Below are 17,237 nucleotides of genomic sequence, written 5' to 3' on the forward strand. Positions count from 1 at the left end.
GCATATACACACACACACACACACACACACACACACACACACACACACACACACACACACACACACACACACACACACACTTAAGAGGTGTACAAATCTTCGAGACCGCCTTGTTAAAAGTGAATTTAAGAAGCCGCTGGCTAGAACTTGGCTGAATAAAACTAGAATGATTGGAAATTACAGATGTGGTTCCTGTTCTCACTGTCATCAGTTATGCAATGGTCATGAATTCTATCATCTGGGTGAATGCTACAGAATTAACAATTTTTGGAATTGCAAAACAGATGGTGGTATACATGGTTCAGTCCCCTTGCAACTATATATACATTGTAAAGACTACAAGACCAATGAAGGAGAGATTCCATGAACACTAAGTCTATTTCTAATGGAAAAGGGGCAAAGAGACTGATAGAGCACATTAGGGAACAGCATGGATCAGACCCAGAAGTGCTGAGATTCAGGAGGATTGATAAAATTGTAGAGAATGACAGGGGTGGGATTGATAAAGATATGAAATTGATGCAGATAGAAAGCAGATGGATCATGAGATTAAAGGCTGATGGCCCTATGGGGTTCAATGACCGTATTGATATGGGCATCTTCTTATAAAGTTCCCATAGTGCACGGTAATGGAGGGTTAAGGAAGAGGTTACTTTTCGTGCCTGCTTCGCCAGAGTGCCTGGTACATCAGTGTTTTCTTTGCACAACATTGTATGTGGATACCAGTGATGTATGAACACGGAGGGCTGGAATGTGAGTTCGGCCTGTACGTGAGATCCTATGGAGGTGCCCACTATATACTTATAAAATACATATCTCTTCTTGTGTTCTCCTTACCTATGATTATCTTTGATTATCTTAGTGGATATGAGGCCTACCTAGGATGTACATCCTGTAGTGTGATTGATTTATTCTGACCACAGTGGGATGGATTGAGGTATCCCTCATTTACTTATCTTCTTTATTAGTAGAATTGTTTAAGGTTAATAGGATATTTAAATTGGAGAGTGGGTGCTCCCTGGCTTTGAGGGCAGACTTGGGGACATTAACTAACCATTCTTGTCCTGTTTTAATTAGATTTACTTGCATGTAATGTTCACTGTATGCTTAAAAGCTATTCATGGATATGCCTGGCTCCTATCCCTAGGAATTTATAATCATGGCACTAATAATGGTGGTCACTAGATGCCACTATTATGCCTTTTTTCGTCATGATGAGACTTTAATGTCGCATTAGGTAGGCTATATGTTTTTTGGCCACAAGATGTCTGACTCCCCATTGCGGAACTAGTCGGATGCGTAAAAACAGCGCCGGCCGTATTAGCACGCAAAAAACTATGTGTACCCTTTGATGACGTCGTTGGAACGCGGAAGTGTTTAGAACGGCGTGAACGGCGAAATTTTAGTCAGGTGAGACTCTTGGGAGCAGACAATCCGATTGGTTACACTCGGGGAGAGGGGAAGCAGCTGTGAGTATATCTATGGAAAGTGCAGTAAGAGGGGTGACAAGGTCTTGATAGAGCCCCCATTGGGGGGGGGGGGGGGCGAAACGATCATCGACCGTGATCCTCCTGCACCTCCCATTGGCTTGCTACACCTTGCTGCAATTGTGTCTGATGGATGTGATAAGTATTGTTTTGCCATTTTACTACTGCCATGTTTTAAAGAGAGCCCGAGGTTGGGATCTTAGAACAAAATCTATGCACAGAGGCTGGGTCTGGCTATAGTGCCCAGCCTCTGTTGCTAGTTGAATCCCCCCTGCGCTGCGTTCTAGCCCATAAATTATAGCCGCGCTGTCGGGCAATGTTTACCTAGCTAATGTCACTCACACCGCTCCCCCCGCCTCCTGCAGAGCGTCGGTCCCCGCCCGCGTCCCTTCCCTCCAATCAGCGGCAAGGGAAGGGACGTGGGCGGGAATCGGCGCTCTGCAGGAGGCGGGGGAGCGGCGTGAGTGACTATAGGGAGGTAAACAGAGCCCGCTGCGACACGCTGCATGTCGACAGCGCGGCTATATTTTATGGGCTAGAACGGAGCGCAGGGGGGGACGCAGGGGGGATTCAGCTAGCAACAGAGGCTGGGCACTATAGCCAGACCCAGCCTCTGTGTATAGATTTTATTCTAAGATCCCCACCTCGGGTTCACTTTAAGAAGATTTGTTTAAAGTTAAGTTTTGCAAGTTTTAAATATTACAAGTGTGCTGCTCCTGGTCCCTCTTTCTCTATGTTGAAAATTATGATACTTCTCATCTTCAACCGGATATTGCACCACTTTGAAGTTTGTGGAGTCTAGAACCAGGCAGGAATTTGGGGTGCACTCATTGTTTGATCTATTGTGGACTTATTATAAATATTTATTACAGAAAGACTTCAGTCATTGTGCACACACCATTTATTGTGCTTCTAACTTTTATGGGTTAAGAAAAGGACATTTAAGTCTGGTGGCATTGGAAATTCACTTTAAACGAAATGTGAGGGGAGATGAATGGCCTGATACAGGTGAAAATGGCATCCACACAAGCATGAAAGCTGCAGGCACCATCACCAACTGTCTACAGGCACTGAATTTCAATGAGAGTAGGGATCCCGTCCCCAGCCGTGTCAGACACAAACAGCGGTAAGACAAATAACCAGCAGCTAGGGAATGCAACAAGCTTTGAAATGCATGTTGTACAAAGAAGATTCTCACTAACCTTTGTTTTTTGGTTCAGCAGCAGCCTGAAAAAAATAAAAAATTAAAAAATTAAATCTAAAGGGTTTAAAAATATTATGGGGAAAAAAAAAACAAAAAACAGACATCCCAGGGTATTTAACTTCTTTCGGACCGCGGTAATTGAAATCTACGCCCTGTTTTGGTGGACTCCTGGCTGGCAGGGCGTAGATTTGAATCACCGTCCGCAGCGCACATTCGCCGTTTCCATCGCTCCCAGCCAATTGTGCCGCTCAAACCCAACGTTTCTTACCGCAGCCCACAGGCTCTGCCTGTCTCTATGACGGCAAAGCCATGTGAGACGGTCAGGAACCGATTTCATTGGCTCCTGGCCATGTCTATCAATGTAAGCCATTCCCATGACTCTGCCACCATAGAAACGGCAGAGTCTATGTCCTGAAGATCCCAGCAGGTGGCAATGACGGCGGTTGCGGCGGATATGCACAGCGATTAGTCGGGATTCCGTCCTTGTACCGGCGGTCTATGGTCCTTAAAGTGAATGGGAACCGCATTTAAAAAAAATGAAGCAAATACTTACCTAAGGAGAGGGAAGGCTCTGGATCGTATAGAGCCTTACGTCAACTCTCTCTCGGTGCCCTCTAACCTGTGCTGGCTCCCCCCCCCCCCCGCCGAAACACGTGCGGCTCCATACTGCACAGGCTTGAGCGTGCAAGAGCGTGCTTGCACAGGCGCAGTACAGGGCGGCCCTTCTTCAGGAACACTCGGGCTCCCTGAAGACTTCTGAAGCCTCCTTCGGCCGGATAAAGCAGTATTTGACTAATTTAGTCAAATACTGCTACCGGGCGAGCCAGCACCGGAACGAGGGGACCAGGAGAGGAGCGGGAAGGCTCTATAGGACCCAGAGCCTTCCCTCTCCTTGGGTAAGTATCTGTCTAATTTTTTTAAATGCGGTCCCCATTCACTTTAAGGGGGCAGAGACCGCTGGTATGTAAGTGGTTAAGGACAGTATGTGCAATGGCCACTTTATAGCCAATTGCCTTCTACCCACTTAGTGTGCTCATGAAGAGCACTTTCTGCAGTATAATTTTCCCATGCATATTTACTATCTTTGTGGGAATTACACTATCTACTTGGGAGTAAGCTATGTTTTAATCTCCCTGGCGTTCTGGACGAGCTAGGCTCGTCCAGAGACGCCGGAGGTCACTGCTCAGGCCCCGCTGGGCCGATTTGAATCATTTTTTTTAACACGCAGCAAGCACTTTGCTTGCTGCGTGTCCTACCTGATCGCCGCCGCTCATCCGCCGCAATACAGGCAGCCCCCCCCACCGAGACCCCGTGCGCTGCCTGGCCAATCAGTGCCAGGCAGCGCTGAGGGGTGGATCGGGACTCCCTGTGACGTCACGACGTTAGTCGCCATGGCGACGGGGGAAGCCCTCAAGGAAATCTCGTTCAGAATGGGACGGGTCTTTGCGCCGGTGGCTAGCTACATGATACTAATTTTAAAAAAAAAAGTGCAAAAACACGCCAGGCAGGTTAATTAGATGGGAAGCATCAAGCACTGACCTTTTTCTGAGTATTTTCCTTCTTCTTCTTTTCTTCCTGCTTTTTCTTTTTCTTTTCTTCCATCAAATGTTCCTCTTCTTGAGACTCTGGCTCTAGGTCCCTGTGGAAAAAAGCAAAGATGAGAATCACAACAGTGACATTTTACAGGTGCCATTGTGCCACTGTACTATAATGCTGAGACAAAGTTTGCGCCTCATTACCATTTTAATGGATTTTTACACAATAAGAACACCATCTGTACAAACAGAAGCAGAGACTAAAGCTCCAGTCTTATGTTTAAGAGGTTAGCCCTAACTTATCTGTGCAGTGCGAAATGATCTAAAACCAAAAAAGATACCAATATATCAGCGGTCTTAAAATGTTAGTTTTTCTTCTCAAATATAGCTACCAATGCATTAACTACCCACTCCCCTCTTGATGAAAATATATGATTTACTTTTTGGTAATTACCTCAATAAAACCATTAGCTTCCTGAAATCTCTGTGGCTGGGACGAACGGCTAGGCCCGCTGAAGGCGGCTAATAAAACTACTTTTAAATGTTAAATATAAGGTAAAATTGAAGTTCATGTTAATAAGGAGACGAATTGTTGGCATGCATTATTCATGCGCTATTTAGATGCCCTGGATGCTAAAAATGGTGCTCGGTTCACTTTAAACCATAGGCATTTGTGCTATGCATGTGCAGTATGCTTAACCACTTGAGGACCGCCCCCAGCCGATGGGCGGCGGCAAAGACCGGTCCCAAACGACCGCAATACGCCCATCGGCGGGGGCGGCATCAGCGGCGGCTGTGCGGCGATCGCGTCATCAATGACGCGATCGCCGCCGGCAATAGGCTCCGCCCACCCTACTCGGAAACCCGCCGGCCAATCAGCAGCGCCGGCGGGTTTCAAACCTCCGCGATCCGGCCAATCAGAGTGTATAATACACTTTGTTATGGTAACAAAGTGTATTATACTGGCTGCCTCCTCCGCTGATGGTCACTCGTCGTGCGACCATCAGAGAGGACGGCAGCCATTAGCTAAGTGCTAAAAAATCACACTTTGCCCCACACAGACCCCCCGATCGCCCACCCCAGCCCTCAGAACCCCCCCTGACCACCCCAGCACACCAGTATCTGCACCCCACCACCCACCTAAAAACCCATCAATCACTCCCTGTCACTATCTAGGGACGCTATCCTCTAGGTTAGGTCCCTAACTGCCCCCTAGGGTCCCCTGATCACCCCCCCTACCCTCAGATCCCCCCCAGACCCCCCTCCCAGACCACCCCCCTGTATGCTGTATACAGCTATATAGCTGCCTTACCCACTGATCACCTGTCTATCACCCATCTATCACCTGTCTATCACCCCTTGTCACCACCACCCATCAGCGCAGACCCTAAACTGTCCCTTGGGGGCACCTGATCACCCACCCAGACCCTCAGATTGCCCTCAGCCCCCCCCCTGCTGATAACCTCCCCAGTGCATTGTTTACATCTATTCTCCCCTGTAATCCCTCACTGATCTCCTATCGTCACCCCCTGTGTCTGCCACCCACCAGATCAGGACCCAGTCTGCCCCGTGCGGACACCTAGTCAACCCCCCACACCCTCTGATCGCCCTCAGACCCTCCCCCCCCCTCCCCCCCCCCCCCCCAATCACCTTCCCAGTGCATTGTATTTGATTGTGCTGTAATTGCATTTGATTGTGCTGACATTCAATTTCATTGTGCTGACATTCAATTTGATTGTGCTGTAATTGTATTTGATTGTCCCGTGATTGTCCCGTGATTGTCCCGTGATTGGCCTGTGATTGGCTTTGATTGTCCCGTGATTGCCTTTGATTGTCCCGTGAATTGAGTGCCCTGTGATTGGCCTGCGATTGCCTTTGATTGTCCTGTGATTGTTTCTGATTGCCTCTGATTCCCCACTCACCACCACCCCCCTGTCACTATCCTAGTGATCTAAAAACAGTGATCAGTGAAAACTGTCACTTTTTTAGTATCACTAGTGTTAGCAGTTAGGCCAGTTAGCTAGGCCCCTTTGTAAGTGTCAGTTAGTGCTCAGCCCACTGCACCACAGTCACTAATTAGCGTCATCACTGTCGCTAATCAACATTGGTACTATATAGTATCTGTAAGTGATCATTACTGATCGCAGTCAGATCTATTAGGGTCACTAGGATCCACAAAAAAAACGCAGTGTTTGCCCGATCAGGCCTGATCGTTCGCCTGCACTTGCGTTCAGCCCGCCCCACCGCAGTGACAGAATTTTTTTTCTGATCACTGCAAAAAACACTGTACAATAGCTGTGGCACTGTAAACCTCAGTTTTGATTTATTTTTTTATCAAAACTCAGTGACCACAGCTTTCTACCTCTCAAATACTCCCTTTTGCTAGGTAGGTGCTCTTTTTTTCTGGGTAGTCTCAGAGGAATACCCCCTAAATTTAGCAGCCCACCATGGCAAGAAAGGGGTATTCCGATGATGAGGTTCTCAGGTACATGGCCCAGTCGGATGAGGACGATTGGGACGCCTCATTTGATGAATCTTCCGGGTCAGAGTTTGAACCTGAATTGAGCAGTGGCTCACTGACCGATAGTGATGATGAGGTTGAGGTCCCGGCTAAAGCCAGGCGTACCACACCCCATGTTGTTGGACCGCAGGTGGCGCAGGATCAGCCTCAAGGGCAGCAGAGTGGTGTTCGTGCTGGTCTGAGAATTCATGGTGGGGCAGGCACCAGCAGCACAACATCTCCTGGACCTAGCACCAGTACTTCCGTAGACCCTGGTGAAGTGGCGAGCACCAGCATGGAAGTTGAAACTGGTTCGGTGGCACGTGCAGTAAGATCCCAGTCGCAGCCACCAAGAAGACGGGCCCGTACTACCCCTAATTTACCAGAGGTGCTGGCAAACCCAAATTGGCAATCCCCTGATTCCGCCGCACCCGTACTTCCCCCTTTCACCGCCCAGTCTGGAGTCCAGGTGGAGACAGATAATCTAGGATCGGCCCTAGACTTTTTCTATCTGTTCTTCACCCAGGATCTCTTGGACTTAATTGTGGCAGAGACCAACCGTAAGGCCACACAATATATAACCGCCAATCCGGAAAAGTTCCTTGCCCAGCCTTTTCGGTGGAAACCAGTCCAAGTTTCCGAAATGAAAATTTTTTTGGGCCTTCTCCTTCACACGGGACTAGTAAAGCAGAATGTGTTGCGGTCTTATTGGTCTACGGACCCAGCACATCATGTTCCCCTGTACTCTGCTGCCATGTCCAGGACACGATTTGAGAACATCCTGCGCTTCCTGCACTTCAATGACAACGAAACCTGTCATCGAAGTGACCACCCTGATTTTGACCGGCTCCACAAAATTCGACCCCTCATAGACCACCTGTCATCCAGATTTGCAGATGCTTATACCCCTGACCAGGACATCTGCGTAGACGAGTCCCTCATACGCTTTACCGGGCGCCTTCGCATCAAACAGTACATCCCAAACAAGCGCGCCCGGTATGGGGTGAAACTGTATAAGCTCTGTGAAAGGGCCACAGGCTATACATCTTATTTTAGGGTCTATGAGGGAAAAGACTCCAAATTGGAGCCGGTCGGATGCCCTGACTACCTGGGGAGCAGTGGAAAGGTTGTGTGGGACTTGGTGTCACCCTTGTTCCAGAAGGGGTACCATCTTTTTGTGGACAATTATTACACAAGTGTGGCCCTCTTTCAGCACTTAAAAATAGAAAAAATCCGATGCTGTGGCACCGTGCGGCCTAGTCGCCGGGGCTTCCCCCAACGGCTCATTACCACCAGACTTAAGCGGGGGCAGAGGGCCGCCTTGTGTGCTGACGACCTGCTCGCGGTGAAATGGAAGGACAAGAGGGAGGTTTACTTCCTGTCCACCATTCACGCAGACACGACAGTTGAAATTCAACGGCGAACTGAGGTCATTGAAAAACCCCTTGTCGTCCACGAGTATAATACTAACATGGGAGGGGTGGACTTCAATGACCAGAGGTTAGCGCCCTATTTAGTTTCCCGAAAAACAAGACGCTGGTATAAAAAAGTGTCTCTTTACCTCATTCAATTGGCAATTTACAACAGCTTTGTTCTCTACAGTAAGGCTGGGAGAACTGGATCGTTTATTCAATTTAATAAACAGATCATGATGGAACTCCTGTATCCAGGAGGTGCCGTGGCCCAACCCCAAGATGCAACTAGCCGGCTGCATGGAAGGCATTACGCCTATCCAATTCCGACTACCCCAGGTCAACGAATCCGAAGAAAAACGCTGTCGTGTCTGCAGCAGGGCTGGAATAAGGCGTGACACCACCGTTTATTGTCCCACCTGTCCTGACCAGCCTGGCCTATGCCTAGGGGAGTGTTTTGAGAGGTACCACGAGCAGGTACACTATTAGAGAGTAGGGAACTCCACACACAGCGGTAGGCACACAAGGGTCTCTCAGTGCTATTTCACACTGCTGCGATGCGTTGGGGCAAAATGCCTAGCAAAAGTCACACTTTGCGGTCCCCCCCTACGCCGGAAGTGCTTGACTTAACGCTAGTGCATGCCTACGTTACTGCGTGGCTTCTGTGGCAATATCGATCGGCCCGGAAGTCATGTTAGTCTATGGCGACGCAGTCCATTACTAGGCCGAATGCTACTCTTGTGGTATTGTCTGAAGGTCTGTTTTGGACAATACGGTGCGGCGGGCTCGACCCACCGGATATGTCAATATGCAGTGTGAAACCAAACATCGGGTTTCCAGGGACCCTAATACACAGGGCTGCCAGAAACCTCTCCTTTCACTTGGGACAAATTGCGTAATGTATTTCGCCACAACTCTGTGCGATTTGCACTTCGCACATTGTTCCATGGGGGAGGAGAGGTTTGTCCTCGGGAGGTAAGTTAAAAAAAACAAAAAAAAACAAAAAACAGGTAAGCAAAGAAGTTAATGTTTGGTTTGCAATGTTAAGTTTTTAAGTAAAAAAGTTCAAAGGTTATTAATGTTAATGAAGTAATTGCTTTGCTGCTTGCTTGTTTTTTGGGTTTTTTTGTATTTTTTTTTCTCTTTTTCCATCCAATAACCTTCCAGGTGGACCGAGCGAACGACTAACCAGCTGCAGTACTGATGGTGCATCCTGACAGAACATTGCGCGTCTGTCAGCTTACACACAAGTCGGTGCATGCAGCGCTGCAGGACGAGATTTCTCCTCCGCAGTCAAAAAGATACGTTTGCCGAGGCATATGGGCCGAGGAGTGGTGTTGGGGATTCATATGCTTTGGCAAACACTTTGTATCAAAAAAAAACTCTGGCAATGATTTGTTCATCCACATCGGTCGGTGTGAATGGATAAATCAGGTTTGCCAGGGCATACGAGCTGGTGGGTTTGGATTTTTGGGGCGGCAGCTCCTATGTCCTGGCAGACGCCTTCCCCTCCTTTTTGTATTGTTTTGTCTTTTTTTCTTCTCTCTTTTTTTCTATCCAGACTGACCAATCAGCTGCAGCACTGATGGTGCATCCTGACAGAACATTGCGCGTCTGTCAGCTTACACACAAGTCGGTGCATGCAGCGCTGCAGGACGAGATTTCTCCTCCGCAGTCAAAAAGATACGTTTGCCGAGGCATATGGGCCGAGGAGTGGTGTTGGGGATTCATATGCTTTGGCAAACACTTTGTATCAAAAAAGAACTCTGGCAATGATTTGTTCATCCACATCGATCGGTGTGAATGGATAAATCAGGTTTGCCAGGGCATACGAGCTGGTGGGTTTGGATTTTTGGGGCGGCAGCTCCTATGTCCTGGCAGACGCCTTCCCCTCCTTTTTGTATTGTTTTGTCTTTTTTTCTTCTCTCTTTTTTTCTATCCAGACTGACCAATCAGCTGCAGCACTGATGGTGCATCCTGACAGAACATTGCGCGTCTGTCAGCTTACACACAAGTCGGTGCATGCAGCGCTGCAGGACGAGATTTCTCCTCCGCAGTCAAAAAGATACGTTTGCCGAGGCATATGGGCCGAGGAGTGGTGTTGGGGATTCATATGCTTTGGCAAACACTTTGTATCAAAAAAGAACTCTGGCAATGATTTGTTCATCCACATCGGTCGGTGTGAATGGATAAATCAGGTTTGCCAGGGCATACGAGCTGGTGGGTTTGGATTTTTGGGGCGGCAGCTCCTATGTCCTGGCAGACGCCTTCCCCTCCTTTTTGTATTGTTTTGTCTTTTTTTCTTCTCTCTTTTTTTCTATCCAGACTGACCAATCAGCTGCAGCACTGATGGTGCATCCTGACAGAACATTGCGCGTCTGTCAGCTTACACACAAGTCGGTGCATGCAGCGCTGCAGGACGAGATTTCTCCTCCGCAGTCAAAAAGATACGTTTGCCGAGGCATATGGGCCGAGGAGTGGTGTTGGGGATTCATATGCTTTGGCAAACACTTTGTATCAAAAAAGAACTCTGGCAATGATTTGTTCATCCACATCGATCGGTGTGAATGGATAAATCAGGTTTGCCAGGGCATACGAGCTGGTGGGTTTGGATTTTTGGGGCGGCAGCTCCTATGTCCTGGCAGACGCCTTCCTCCTCTCTTTTTTTTTTTTTTTTCAAATTTTTTGGCAGATATTTTTTCATCCACATTGATTGATTGTTTGACGTTCATTTTTCCTTTCAGCCCACAGTGCATTACCCTTATGCCCAATATAAGGAGTATAGCAGAAACTCCTAATACTGGCCATACATGTAATGATTGCAGAGACCCTAAAATGCCAGGACAGACCCCACGAATGATGCCATTTTGGAAAGAGGACACCCCAAAGTATTCCGTGAGGTGCATGGTGAGTTCATAGAATGTTTTATTTTTTGTCACAAGTTAGCAGAAATTGTGGTTTTTTGTTTTTTTTCACAAAATGTCATTTTCCGCTAACTTGTGACAAAAAATAAAATTTTCTATGAACTCACCATGGCCCTCATGGAATACCTTAGCGTGTATTCTTTCCAAAATGGGGTCATTTGTGGGGTTTGTTAACTGTCCTGGCAAGTGGGCGGGGTGCTAAATTTTGAGCACCCCTGTAAAGCCTAAAGGTACTCATTGGACTCTGGGCCCCTTAGCGCAGTTAGGGTGCAAAAAAGTGCCACACATGTGGTATCGCCGTACTCGGGAGAAGTAGTATAATGTGGTTTGGGGTGTATTTTTACACATACCCATGCTGGGTGGGAGAAATACCTCTGTAAATGACAATCTTTTGATTTTTTTACACACAATTGTCCATTTACAGAGCTATTTCTCCCACCCAGCATGGGTATGTGTAAAAATACACCCCAAAACACATTGTACTACTTTTCCCGAGTACGGCGATACCACATGTGTGGCACTTTTTTGCACCCTAACTGCGCTAAAGGGCCCAAAGTCCAATGAGTATCTTTAGGATTTCACAGGTCATTTTGCGGAATTTGATTTCCAGACTACTCCTTACGGTTTAGGGCCCCTAAAATGCCAGGGCAGTATAGGAACCCCACAAATGACCCCATTTTAGAAAGAAGACACCCCAAGGTATTCCGTTAGGAGTATGGTGAGTTCATAGAAGATTTTATTTTTTGTCAAAAGTTAGCGGAAAATTGATTTTTATTGTTTTTTTCACAAAGTGTCATTTTCCACTAACTTGTGACAAAAAATAAAATCTTCTATGAACTCACCATACTCCTAACGGAATACCTTGGGGTGTCTTCTTTCTAAAATGGGGTCATTTGTGGGGTTCCTATACTGCCCTGGCATTTTAGGGGCCCTAAACCGTGAGGAGTAGTCTGGAAATCAAATTCCGCAAAATGACCTGTGAAATCCTAAAGGTACTCATTGGACTTTGGGCCCTTTAGCGCAGTTAGGGTGCAAAAAAGTGCCACACATGTGGTATTGCCGAACTCGGGAGAAGTAGTATAATGTGTTTTGGGGTGTATTTTTACACATACCCATGCTGGGTGGGAGAAATACCTCTGTAAATGACAATCTTTTGATTTTTTTACACACAATTGTCCATTTACAGAGTTATTTCTCCCACCCAGCATGGGTATGTGTAAAAATACACCCCAAAACACATTGTACTACTTCTCCCGAGTACGGCGATACCACATGTGTGGCACTTTTTTGCACCCTAACTGCGCTAAAGGGCCCAAAGTCCAATGAGTATCTTTAGGATTTCACAGGTCATTTTGCGGAATTTGATTTCCAGACTACTCCTTATGGTTTAGGGCCCCTAAAATGCCAGGGCAGTATAGGAACCCCACAAATGACCCCATTTTAGAAAGAAGACACCCCAAGGTATTCCGTTAGGAGTATGGTAAGTTCACAGAAGATTTTATTTTTGTCAAAAGTTAGCGGAAAATTGATTTTTATTGTTTTTTTCATAAAGTGTCATTTTCCACTAACTTGTGACAAAAAATAAAATCTTCTATGAACTCACCATACTCCTAACGGAATACCTTGGGGTGTCTTCTTTCTAAAATGGGGTCATTTGTGGGGTTCCTATACTGCCCTGGCATTTTAGGGGCCCTAAACCGTGAGGAGTAGTCTGGAAATCAAATTCCGCAAAATGACCTGTGAAATCCTAAAGGTACTCATTGGACTTTGGGCCCTTTAGCGCAGTTAGGGTGCAAAAAAGTGCCACACATGTGGTATTGCCGAACTCGGGAGAAGTAGTATAATGTGTTTTGGGGTGTATTTTTACACATACCCATGCTGGGTGGGAGAAATACCTCTGTAAATGACAATCTTTTGATTTTTTTACACACAATTGTCCATTTACAGAGTTATTTCTCCCACCCAGCATGGGTATGTGTAAAAATACACCCCAAAACACATTGTACTACTTCTCCCGAGTACGGCGATACCACATGTGTGGCACTTTTTTGCACCCTAACTGCGCTAAAGGGCCCAAAGTCCAATGAGTATCTTTAGGATTTCACAGGTCATTTTGCGGAATTTGATTTCCAGACTACTCCTTACGGTTTAGGGCCCCTAAAATGCCAGGGCAGTATAGGAACCCCACAAATGACCCCATTTTAGAAAGAAGACACCCCAAGGTATTCCGTTAGGAGTATGGTAAGTTCATAGAAGATTTTATTTTTTGTCAAAAGTTAGCGGAAAATTGATTTTTATTGTTTTTTTCCACAAAGTGTCATTTTCCACTAACTTGTGCCAAAAAATAAAATCTTCTATGAACTCACCATACTCCTAACGGAATACCTTGGGGTGTCTTCTTTCTAAAATGGGGTCATTTGTGGGGTTCCTATACTGCCCTGGCATTTTAGGGGCCCTAAACCGTGAGGAGTAGTCTGGAAATCAAATTCCGCAAAATGACCTGTGAAATCCTAAAGGTACTCATTGGACTTTGGGCCCTTTAGCGCAGTTAGGGTGCAAAAAAGTGCCACACATGTGGTATTGCCGTACTCGGGAGAAGTAGTATAATGTGTTTTGGGTTGTATTTTTACACATACCCATGCTGGGTGGGAGAAATACCTCTGTAAATGACAATCTTTTGATTTTTTTACACACAATTGTCCATTTACAGAGTTATTTCTCCCACCCAGCATGGGTATGTGTAAAAATACACCCCAAAACACATTGTACTACTTCTCCCGAGTACGGCGATACCACATGTGTGGCACTTTTTTGCACCCTAACTGCGCTAAAGGGCCCAAAGTCCAATGAGTATCTTTAGGATTTCACAGGTCATTTTGCGGAATTTGATTTCCAGACTACTCCTCACGGTTTAGGGCCCCTAAAATGCCAGGGCAGTATAGGAACCCCACAAATGACCCCATTTTAGAAAGAAGACACCCCAAGGTATTCCGTTAGGAGTATGGTAAGTTCATAGAAGATTTTATTTTTTGGCACAAGTTAGTGGAAAATGACACTTTGTGAAAAAAACAATAAAAATCAATTTTCCGCTAACTTTTGACAAAAAATAAAATCTTCTATGAACTCACCATACTCCTAACGGAATACCTTGGGGTGTCTTCTTTCTAAAATGGGGTCATTTGTGGGGTTCCTATACTGCCCTGGCATTTTAGGGGCCCTAAACCGTGAGGAGTAGTCTGGAAATCAAATTCCGCAAAATGACCTGTGAAATCCTAAAGGTACTCATTGGACTTTGGGCCCTTTAGCGCAGTTAGGGTGCAAAAAAGTGCCACACATGTGGTATCGCCGTACTCGGGAGAAGTAGTATAATGTGTTTTGGGGTGTATTTTTACACATACCTATGCTGGGTGGGAGAAATAACTCTGTAAATGGACAATTGTGTGTAAAAAAAGTGAAAACATTGTCATTTACAGAGATATTTCTCCCACCCAGCATGGGTATGTGTAAAAATACACCCCAAAACACATTATAGTACTTCTACTGAGTATGGCAATACCACGTGTGGCACTTTTTTGCAGCCTAACTGCGCTAAGGGGTCCAAAGTCCAATGAGCACCTTTAGGCTTTACAGGGGTGCTTACAATTTAGCACCCCCCAAAATGTCAGGACAGTAAACACACCCCACAAATGACCCCATTTTGGAAAGTAGACACTTCAAGGTATTCAGAGAGGAGCATAGTGAGTCCGTGGCAGATTTCATTTTTTTTTGTCGCAAGTTAGCAGAAATGGAAACTTTTTTTTTTTTTTTTTTTTGTCACAAAGTGTCATTTTCCGCTTACTTGTGACAAAAAATAATATCTTCTATGAACTCACTATGCCTCTCAGTGAATACTTTGGGATGTCTTCTTTCCAAAATGGGGTCATTTGGGGGGTATTTATACTATCCTGGAATTCTAGCCCCTCATGAAACATGACAGGGGGTCAGAAAAGTCATAGATGCTTGAAAATGGGAAAATTCACTTTTTGCACCATAGTTTGTAAACGCTATAACTTTTACCCAAACCAATAAATATACACTGAATGTTTTTTTTTTTATCAAAAACATGTTTGTCCACATTTTTCGCGCTGCATGTATACAGAAATTTTACTTTATTTGAAAAATGTCAGCACAGAAAGTTAAAAAAATCATTTTTTTGCCAAAATTCATGTCTTTTTTGCTGAATATAATAAAAAGTAAAAATCGCAGGAGCAATCAAATCGCACCAAAAGAAAGCTTTATTAGTGACAAGAAAAGGAGCCAAAATTCATTTAGGTGGTAGGTTGTATGAGCGAGCAATAAACCGTGAAAGCTGCAGTGGTCTGAATGGAAAAAAAGTGGCCGGTCCTTAAGGGGCGAAAAGACTGTGGTCCTGAAGTGGTTAAAGGGAAGGTCCAAGCAAAAAAAAAAAAAAAAATGAGTTTCACTTACCTGGGGCTTCTACCAGCCCCAGGTAGCCATCCTGTGCCCTCGTAGTCACTCACTGCTGCTCCAGTCCCCCGCTGGCAGCTTTCTGACCTCGGAGGTCAGGGCCACATTGCATACATTTTTACGCATTCCAGCTAGTGCAGGAAAAAAAATGTACGCATTGCACCACTAACGCGTAAAAATGTATGTGTTAATGTTCCTGCACTAGCTGGAATGCGTAAAAATGTACGCAATTCGGCCCTGACCTCTGAGGTCAGAAAGCTGCCAGCGGGGGACTGGAGCAGCAGTGAGTGACTACGAGGGCACAGGATGGCTGCATGGGGCTGGTAGAAGCCACAGGTAAGTGAAACTCATTTTTTTTTTTTGCTTGGACCTTCCCTTTAAAGAGACTCCGTAACAAAAATTGCATCCTGTTTTTTATCATCCTACAAGTTCCAAAAGCTATTATAATGTGTTCTGGCTTACTGCAGCACTTTCTGCTATCACAGTCTCTGTAATAAATCAACTTATCTCTCTCTTGTCAGACTTGTTAGCCTGTGTCTGGAAGGCTGCCAAGTTCTTCAGTGTTGTGGTTCTGTGATGCATCTCCCCCCTCCAGGCCCCTCTCTGCACACTGCCTGTGTATTATTTAGATTAGGACAGCTTCTCTCTTATCTTTTACAAGCTGGATAAATCCTCCTCTGAGCTGGCTGGGCTTTCACATACTGAGGAATTACATACAGGCAGAGCTGTCTGCACTCTGCAGGAAGAAACAGCCTGACACTTCAGTGGAAAATAGCTGCAGGGGGAAAGAAACACACAAATGATCTCTTGAGATTCAAAAGGAAGGGTGTATACAGCCCGCTTGTGTATGAATGTATTTTCTATGTGTGGACATACTGTACATCAACCTACTTCCTGTTTTGGTGGCCATTTTGTTTGTTTATAAACAAACTTTTTAAAACGGTTTTTAACCACTTTTAACCACTTCAGCACCACAGGGTTTTTTGCTTAAAAACCAGAGCAATTTTCACATTTCAGAGCTCCTCCCATTCATTCACCAATAACTTTATTGCTACTCATCAGATGTAAATGATCTATATCTTGTTTTTTTTGCCACAAATTATGCTTTGTGAGGGTGATATTTGCTTTTAGTAATTATGTTATTATCTGTGCATTTTAAAGGGGAACAATGAGAAAAAAAAAAGAAAAAATACACTTTCTCCATTTCCATCCACTATAGTTTTCAAATAAACAATGTTACCATAGGTAAAAACACACACATTCTATTTGCTAATTTGTCCTGGTTATCTCAACATTTAAATAATGTTCCTAGCACAATGTATGGCGAAAATATATTAGTTTCTGGTTTGTGTTTTTTGTTTTCTCATTGTACTCTATCAGTAATTAAAAGCCCTTTTCTTCATGATTAACAGTAATACACTCTCATGGCAACACTCTCATGGCATACATATTTTAAAAGCTAAGTCCCTAGGGTAACTATGTATTCTCTTTTCAATGCTGTCACTTTTGTTGTTTTTACAAGTATTTATTTGGGGGTATAGAGTACATGAAAATAACAGTTTTATTGCTTTTCATTCAGTTTTCCGGTAAAAAAAAAATCACATGACTTATCCCTCAGTTGTCAAACACCACAAAATCTATTCTCTCACTTGTCACGGTTAAAATGATACCCTATATACATAATCAGATAGCTTATTGGGCATACAGC

General features: G+C 45.2%; 1 long non-coding RNA gene across 1 annotated transcript in view; it reads right to left on the reverse strand.

Annotated features, from left to right (window-relative positions):
• Positions 1-2,688: 2,688 nt before the first annotated feature.
• LOC137541493 (uncharacterized) overlaps positions 2,689-17,237 on the reverse strand; it is a 127,783-nt gene continuing 113,234 nt past the window's right edge. Inside the window, exons 2-3 of the long non-coding RNA XR_011025180.1 lie at positions 4,231-4,330; positions 2,689-2,714 (exon numbers count right to left, since the gene is read on the reverse strand). This is a non-coding gene — a long non-coding RNA (uncharacterized lncRNA). The remainder of the gene's footprint in view (positions 2,715-4,230; positions 4,331-17,237) is intronic.

Source organism: Hyperolius riggenbachi, chromosome 12 (assembly GCF_040937935.1).
Source record: "Hyperolius riggenbachi isolate aHypRig1 chromosome 12, aHypRig1.pri, whole genome shotgun sequence".
Lineage (NCBI taxonomy): Eukaryota > Metazoa > Chordata > Amphibia > Anura > Hyperoliidae > Hyperolius > Hyperolius riggenbachi.